This window comes from Neovison vison, chromosome 8 (genome assembly GCF_020171115.1).
Source record: "Neovison vison isolate M4711 chromosome 8, ASM_NN_V1, whole genome shotgun sequence".
NCBI lineage: Eukaryota > Metazoa > Chordata > Mammalia > Carnivora > Mustelidae > Neogale > Neogale vison.
Genome location: NC_058098.1, coordinates 30,084,058 through 30,092,661, shown reverse-complemented (window position 1 = coordinate 30,092,661; position 8,604 = coordinate 30,084,058). Strand labels below are relative to the sequence as shown.

General features: G+C 44.7%; 1 long non-coding RNA gene across 2 annotated transcripts; it reads left to right on the top strand.

The window, feature by feature from the left end:
• The first annotated feature begins 6,300 nt into the window (after positions 1–6,300).
• Positions 6,301–8,341, top strand: LOC122916232. Of its 2 annotated transcripts, none has more exons than XR_006386146.1 (2): positions 6,301–6,694; positions 7,589–8,341. It is a non-coding gene; the product is annotated as an uncharacterized LOC122916232 (long non-coding RNA). The 2 variants fall into 2 exon arrangements; XR_006386147.1 differs by having other exon boundaries at positions 7,257–8,341.
• Positions 8,342–8,604: the final 263 nt, after the last annotated feature.

Here is an 8,604-nt window from a genome sequence, read left to right as displayed (position 1 = left end):
GAATTGAAAAAAAAAAAAAAAATCAGGAAGATCAACAATCTTCCTGAAAAATAAGAGACCAACTCTTAAGGAATAAGGAATCTTAAGCAAAGCTCAGTTCATATGTTTATTATAACCTCTAATGGCTTCAGGATTTTTCTGTGTACTACTCATTGAACCATTTACATATCCAAGAACACAGGAACACTGAGAAGCATGAGAGGTTCATTAGACACACGCTCTTTGATAATGGCTGAGGGAATTGCGTCGGGCCACAGAATTCACCCTGTCCAAAGGTGTTTAGATTCCTATCACTGACTGCAAGACTGCCTCAGATACCCTAATAAAATGAAAACTGGAATAAGCTTTCCAATCCTTGTTCAGAACACTGTGCTTCTGCTGGAAAAAGTCACGGAAAAATGAACTTTTGCTATACCATCAGTCTTTGTATCTCACCAACAGATCAGCTATTTATCACTTCTAATTCATAAGTCATTCCATTAATTTTCACAGATATTTTAGTGGGTTTGTAACCCTTAGCCTATTTCCTGATATTAAAGGCCTCAAGGTACTCAGTCTAGACAATTCACACTTGCCTTAGGACAAGTTTCCAGAAAGAATTTAAACGCTCCCTCACAGGTTATTTATGTAAAACCATCTGCAGCACCATGTCTGTCTCATAATGAGTTTCAACAACTGAAATGCTTTCTAATAGGAAATAAACGGTTTATAAAAGTGTGCTCAATTTTCCACCATTATGAACAACATCTTTACCAGACCACATCTAGTTAAGAATTGCAAACCCAAACCTCTAGGCTGGTCTAGGCAGCAATCCTTGCCCTCACCTTAAAAGACATACTTTAATAATAATTATTCTTATTTAAAATAGTTTTAACTTGGAGACTAAGTTAAATTAGGCCACCTTCCCTAATTCTTAAAAAATATTATAGATTATCAAACCAGCAGACTCAAGAATAATCTCTATGTTCAGGAAATATAAACACATGAAACCTAGCAAACTACTAAAAACTAAAGATGGCTCCCACTTTCAGAAAGCAAACTTTAAGACATTATTTAGAAAAGGGGTTTTCACAAGCTAGTCAGTCTTGCTGACATAAACTGAGGAACAACACAATAAACTGAGAAAGAACAGTGCCTGAAGTTAAAGATACCTCAACAACATGAACCTGAAAAATGCTCACTAGGTTATAAATGTAAGCCCAAAAAACATCACTGGTCTTTTAAATGACCATTCAAATAACTATTCTTTTCTGCCTAATAAGGTCCTCTCTAACAGCCTACAAGTCTATTGTATTCATTCTCTCTCCTTTTAATATATGTTTAAGCAAAAAAAAAAAAATTTTTAAAGCATACATCACTTCTTACCTAGGGTACCCCTAGATAAAAAGAGGGTGGGGATGCCAACAACGAACAATCATATTACCTAAACGCATGATTCACACATATAGCCCCTAAAATAACATACTGTACCATTTTACACAGCTACATAATTGGACGATTTTTAGGTCCTGCTTAATGCTGCACATGTTATACATCCAAAATGAAGGGCTTACTTTGATTTCATTTAGATTTAAAGTTGATAAAGAGGTTAAAAAGCATCCTCTCCCATTCTTTCTCTCAAAAGTAGGCTACAAGAAAATAGAAATCTTTTTTCCTGAGCTCCTAACATGCAGCCTTCCCTGACTCCCCAGCTGAAGATGAAACACTGAAGAAGGGACAATCTCCCAGGGCCCCAGCACCAATTCCATCCTGCCAATAGCCGATGCTCCCCAAAAGCCGAGGAAAAGCAATCCACCTGCCAGCCTAGTATTGTCAAACTATAAACAAATGCTTTATTTTTCTGATCAATGGTGGTTAAGGATAGATACTCCATGAATGGTATGAATCCAGAAGCAGCATGTCCCAAGACTTCACTGGCATGCTACACCATGCTTGAGAGTCACCTTCAAAGATCCAGCTTGTCTCCCCACCCATGGGATACTGTCATCCCAACTTCCCACACCTCCTACACATCTGCTGTACATCCGGGACTCATGATTGAAATGCATGTTCTCTTGTTACATGCCTATATACATTTGTCAAATTGGACATTTTGCTGTGTTTAACTGAGCCTCAGTGAAATTTTTAAAATTAAACATAAGCATTTCTTAGACCCTTTTGCAGACCCGAAGGGGTTTGTTTTTTTTTTTAAGCTTCTGAGTGATTCCATGTGAGAACCACTGCTCTAGGTTACACTACACGTAACTTCCCTCACTCAAAAATGGGGAAAGTCAAAAACATTAGGTCTAAAGTCAGACATCTAGAATCAAAAGACAGCTCTGTTGGGGCACCTGGGTGGCTCAGTGGGTTAAGCCTCTGCCTTCGGGTCAGGTCATGGTCTCAGGTACCTGGGATCGAGCCCCGCATTGGGCTCTCTACTCAGCGAGAAGCCTACTTCCCCCTCTTTCTCTGCTGCCTCTCTGCCTACTTGTGATCTCTCTGTCAAATAAATAAATAAAGTCTTAAAAAAAAAAAAAAAACAAACAGACAGCTCTGTTATTAACTCACTATACACCCTTGGACAAAGGACAAATTTCACTGACATTGCTTCCTCATCTGGAAACTAAGGATTTAAAAAAAAAAACAAAAACAAAAAAACCTACTACACAGGATAGTTTGGGAGACTTAAATGTTATGTTTATAAAATATTTGGCACAAGGCCTAACACAAGTAAGTAGTACATAACCATCATTAGCATCTTTGTTTCCATCATTTTAGATCAATCTTTACTTGGTATTTCTTAGTCCTGTGAGACATACTCCATATAATCTAAAACTTCTGAAGAACTTCTTAAACACAGACATGCCTAGCCTCATCCCTAATGCCTATGTAAGTCTGGGATGAGAACAGATTTGAGAATCACAGTGCTCTAGGGAACATGTGTAGCAGAACAAGATTATAATCAGGACCACAAGAATTCCTAAAATAAACTGAGCAGCTCCTCCTTGTTTCAAATGACGACTAGTCTCCTTTAGTCCAGTAGTATAAGGACATCAGAAGGAGGCGGGCTAATCGTAAAATAAAGGCGGCACTAACCTATAGCCAACTTCCCCAAAGATAAATACAGAGATTTAGTCTTCACTGAATTCTCTCAAAGTTAAAGCCATTCTTGAAGGGTTCAGCAATCAACAGGCTCTCTCTCCATTGAACCCAGAGCACCACTGGATAATAAAAGAAAAAATAAATGGAAGAAAGAACAATACCTTGTTTATTTCTTTGGCAGTTCTCATTACCTGAGATGGCTTTTCATGATTTATCAGAGAAAGCAGTAAAGCAGACCATGACAAGCACCAAACATAAAAATAAAAAAGTAAGCCCTACAACACGAATAATGGTCTTAGTTCCTTAAAAGACATCTCAAAACCACCTTACATGCCACCCCTAGCACCCAAGATAGTTTAAACCAGAGTTTTCCAGAGCTGTCTCTGAGACACCTGTACCTAAATGATATGAGTTTTAAAATGCAACTTCTTAGAACCTTCTCCAGATTCTGATTCAAACAAATAGAGATGGACCCCAGGAATCTGCATTGAACTCCCAAGGTCATTTCTATACTCAATATTTGGAAGTACGTCCACAGGACCTAGAAATTTTCACCTCAAGTAAGCCTCGAACACAAAAAGATGGATATAATGCAACAATGAAGAAAACAGCTAACTGAAAATAAACAATTCAATAAAGCATAGTTGGTTAAGAGGATGTATGAAGCTGGACTTCCTCAATCTATACTTTTATTCCACCACTCACAAGCCATTTTACACAAGGCTAATGTGCCCCAGTTTTCTCATCTGTAAAATGGAATTCTACCACCTACCTCAGTTAGGAGTACTAAGAAGTTATTAAAGCTTTCAGAAGAATGCCTAAAAATTTTAAGAAGAGTGCCTGACCCTTGCAAACATCCAAAATACAATACTTATTTAGATCCTTATGGCCAATGGTCTACAAACGGTTGGCTACATGGCTGGAATTCTTATTTGCTGAATCCCTGGAATTTACATCCATCTGTAACGATGCAGTAGGAAACCAGTAAGGAACTAACATTGTGCAATGCTTAAAAATCAGATGCTTCTCAAATAAGATACAAACCAAGAAACTGGCTCTAGAAATGGTATAGGTTGAGAGCAGTTAACCTGTTTTCAAATTTCTTTCAAGAAGATGGAAAACGATGGGCATCTGGGTGGCTCAGTGGGTTAAAGCCTCTGCCTTCAGCTCAGGTCATAATCCCAGGGTCCTGGGATCGAGCCCCACATCAGGCTCTCTGCTGGGCAAGAAGCCTGCTTCCCCCTCTCTGCCTCTCTCTCTCTCTCTCTGTTAAATAAATAAATAAAATCTTTTTTTAAAAAAAAGAAGATGGAAAACGACAAAAAACTGAGACTCCCAAACTTTTCACAGCAAGAGGGCTACATTTAATATTTAATCATCCAAATCACAGAATATAAAAGTAAAGCAAACCAGGTGGACTAAGGCATCCAGTAAAGACCTCACACTCACCCTGCCACTTTCCCTCACTCTCATAATATGCATTTAAAAAGCTGACTGGGGCGCGTGGGTGGCTCAGTTGGTTAAGTGACTGCCTTGGGCTCATGACCCCAGGGGTCCTGGGATCAAGTCCCGCATCAGACTCCCCGATGGGAGGGGAGGGGAGCCTGCTTCTCCCTCTTCCTCTGCCTGCCACTCTGCCTACTTGTGCCCCCTCTTCAAATAAATAAATAAATAAATAAAACAAGCCGACTTCCTGAAAGAGAAATTTAGCGCGAAGTGGGGAATCTAACCACATGTAAAGTGTCACTATATGATAAAACTCTTATCAGAGTATTAAGACAGTGGATACTTCCAACAGTAGCAATGGCTGCCAGAGGACCTGAACTGAAGACCTGTAAAAAAAAAAAAAAAAAGAGGGGGAAGGGGATCTGTACTAGGTTATCACGCAGAAAAAGGCAGCCTGATAATAAAATGGAGAAACCGATTCCCCGGAAAAAGCATATGCAACTGCCAAGGCGAGATTCCCTCAAAAGAAAAAGCCTTCATGCCCAGAATGCTAGTCCTGAATCGTATCAGCAAACAGATGCAAAGAAAACAGAAGAGATATCTGGGTGAGAGATGACCCGAATTCTCACGGGAAGAAAAGCAGCCAAAGCTTAAATGCACGGAGCACGGAATCCAATTTTAGGTCTGCAGCAACTCAAGGGCCCGTTAACCATTTCCCAGGAAGCCCGAAATCTTCAGATTAAACGGATCTGACGTCTTGGACAGCTCTCTGGAAACCCAAGACAGGCAGACACTGGCGATTCAGAGGATTTAGGGGGAGGGGCGGCGGTGGAAGAGAGTCAAAAGAAGCCTTCTCGAAGATAAAATCACGTGACTAGCTGGCAAAGAAATACCCAAGGAGCTAAAATGAGGGAGAAAGGGTCTTGGGTAAAGACGCTCCAATCCCCCAACCGGGAAGCGCGGTCCACTGCGCGAGAGGGCTGGGCGGGGGCTGAACCCCGATCGCCAGAGCTTGGACCCGAGGCCTCCAGTCGGCTGCCAGCCCATGCACCAACCTGGGACCACCGTGCGAGGGCACTGTCCCCGCGCGAGCGCGCGGGAAAAACGGCGGCGGGGCCGGAAGGGGGCAGGGCGAGCCGCGAGGACGACCCGCCGGGCACTTACGCTGCCGCTTCTTCCTAAGGCTTTCGACGCGCTGGCGGGAGACCGAGGGGGCGCCGCTGTAGGAGCCGGGCCGGCTTCGTCTGACGCCCTCCGCCGAAGCCGAGGCCCCGACTGGGGGCTCCGAGGCGCTGCTTGCCCGGCGCCGCAGCAGCTCCCGCCGCCGCCCATCATGCCCTTCGGGCGCCGGCTCCCCTGCCGAAGAGGCGGAGGTGTCGGCCGCTCTGCCGTGGCGTTCCATGGGCACGCCGAGCCGGCCCGCTCCCATCCGCAGCAGCCACCGCTGCCGCCCGAGCCAGCCCCCCAGCGCCGGGTCCCTGGTCGCCTCCTCCGCGGCAGTCCAACCCAAGCAGAAGCGCACCCTCCGCCGGCCGCCTCTTCCGTTGCGCCAGCGCGCAGCAAACCAATCCAAATAGGCTGGAGGAGGCCCGAAGGCCTCGCGTCCAATCGTCTCCCTCACTCAAGGAGGATCGACAGCGCCTCCGCCCAATGAAAGGCTCCCAGGACGGGGCGGGGCGGGGCGGAGAGTGGCGGGGGAGGGGACCCGGGCTTGGCCGCGGGGAAGGCGGTGTTGCTGAGGCGAGAGTGATGGCGGCACCGCCCAATGGACGTGTGGGTGGAGGGGCCAGCGCACCGGCCCGCACAGGTGGACGGGTCCGCTCCCCAGCCCCAGCGTCCCGCCCCGCTGCTGCGTCCGGTCTCTCCCGGCCCGCACCCTCCTCCAGCCCAACAGTGAGACCCCCAGCGTCTGGCCGCCAGACTTTGGCAAAGAGAAGGACTTGAACCGCGGCTGACCTTAGCCTTTGTCCCTCGGCCTGGTTCCGCCGCTGCCCTCGAGGCCGCCAGCTCCTCCGCGCTATGTTTTTTACCACCACTCTCTCTCCCAGCACAGCCACGGGCGTGTTTGGGCGAAGCCCCCTCCATTCTGTCTGCGTTGGAGAAATGTTCCCGGTACCAGAAGGAATGAAAGGACTGGGGCTGGTCTCCATGGCAACTGGAGAAAGAGGTGGGTTAAAAACCCTTCGCCACCCGCCTGTGCTGAAGGAGGGGGTGTGGGAGCCGGGGAGTAGGGTTGGCGTTTTGAAGGACAGTCTGGACTTCTTTTCTGTGCGGCGCACTGGAGGGACATAGAAGGATTTGGTGGCTGCCTTGAAGCCTGTTAGGGGTGTGTGCGTGCGCGTGCGTGCGCGTTAATCGTCCTCTTCCCTTTTCGGGGGTGGGGGCGAGAACATAGTCACCTCCAGCCTGAGATACCACTCACTGCAACCAAAGGCCCTACCAACCAACCCTCTTCCCAAGGTTACCCCAGCCTGAAATGATGCTGCCTTGTTCTGTATCCTCAGGGTACTCCCTCACTCCATCAAGTTTAGCGAGACTGTGTTTTTCTTGCTTGCCACTTATTGGTTAAGTGCCTCCCCCAGGACACTGTAATGTCCCTTGGGTGATAGCCCTCATTTTCTTACCTTTCCCGTAATGACTGCTAGTAGCCGGCTGAAAAGAAAGATGAGCTTTTTTGCTCGTTGAAGAAAATTAACCGCTTATTCCAAACTAGCTTCCCCTCACTGCAGGAATAACTCTGGAAATCCTATATATCCAAACTCTGGAAATTGCAACTCCTGCAAGAAGCCATCCCAGATGAATCCTACAAGAACCAAGAACACCTGTAGCTAGTCTTCTAAATCTCAGCACCCAGTGTGGCCCATCTTTCTTTCTACCCCCCACCAATGTGGTCCTCCTTGACCCGAGGGAGCGTTCATCCTAGGCTGTGAGTTCTGATAGGTCATCCTGAAGAATCAGAAATCATCATCATCATCATCATCCAAGACTCCCAAGATGAACCCCAGTAGCAAAACAACACCTGAAATACCTGTGTAGTTTGTTTTTTGTTTGTTTTTTACAGTGTAGAGAGTGCCTTTACATGTCATTTAATCCTCTAAGCGACACTGGGATGATGAGGCAACTTAACTGGAGACACACAGCTTAAAAAATGACAGAGCCTGGATTCCTGAGAAGTTCCGCTACTCTCTGCCTTACAGTAACCAGAAGGTACAGATTCAGTAAAATTCCAATAAATTCTTAGAAGGGTTTTTGTACTCTAAATAAATATATAAATATTTATATATCTATATTTAGATATTTATATCTAAATAAATATGTGTGTCCTCACTCTGTGGTATGAACTTACTGACAGTTTGTGGCTATCTCTAAAGTTTATCCAAAATAACGGATGAATGGCAATTAGGCAAGATGTTTATAATCCTAAATGAAAAATACAAATACACTGAGCAAAAGAAAACAGACATGAAAGAATACATACTGTATGATTTATATGAAGTTCAACATTAATAAATGATTAGAAATCAGGATGATGGGGTTTTGTGGGGGGAAGGGGAAGAGAGTCATGATGACAGGGCACAGATAGATTTCTGTAGGACTGGGAATGTTCAGTTTCTCTGGTCTGGGTGGTGGCTACATGGGTGTGTTCACTTTGCAATGTGTCTTTAAGATGTTCACGTGTTTCGTGTACTTTTCTGTATGTGTGTTTTACTTAAAACATGTATTTTAAGGAAAAGAAAAGAAATTGAAGATCTTTCGTGGAGCAAGGTTTTTTGTTTTTTTCCAAAACGTCAAATAAAAGGAGCGATTAAGAGATTTTCTTTCTCTCTGGTTATTATAAGAGTTTAAAGGGAGAGTATCATTAATTTTTTTTTTAATCACTTCTCAATAATTTACCCTTGGGGAGAAACCAGTTTTCTGGTATGCACACCAGAGAAAACAAGTTTTCTGGTATACACACCTGAATACACACCTCAGGGCTGGAGGTGGCTATGTTCTGGTATACACACCAGAGGTCATGGTAAGCATAATGTTTTGGAGGAACTAACCAAATTCTAAAGTAATAATTTGCAAATCTAG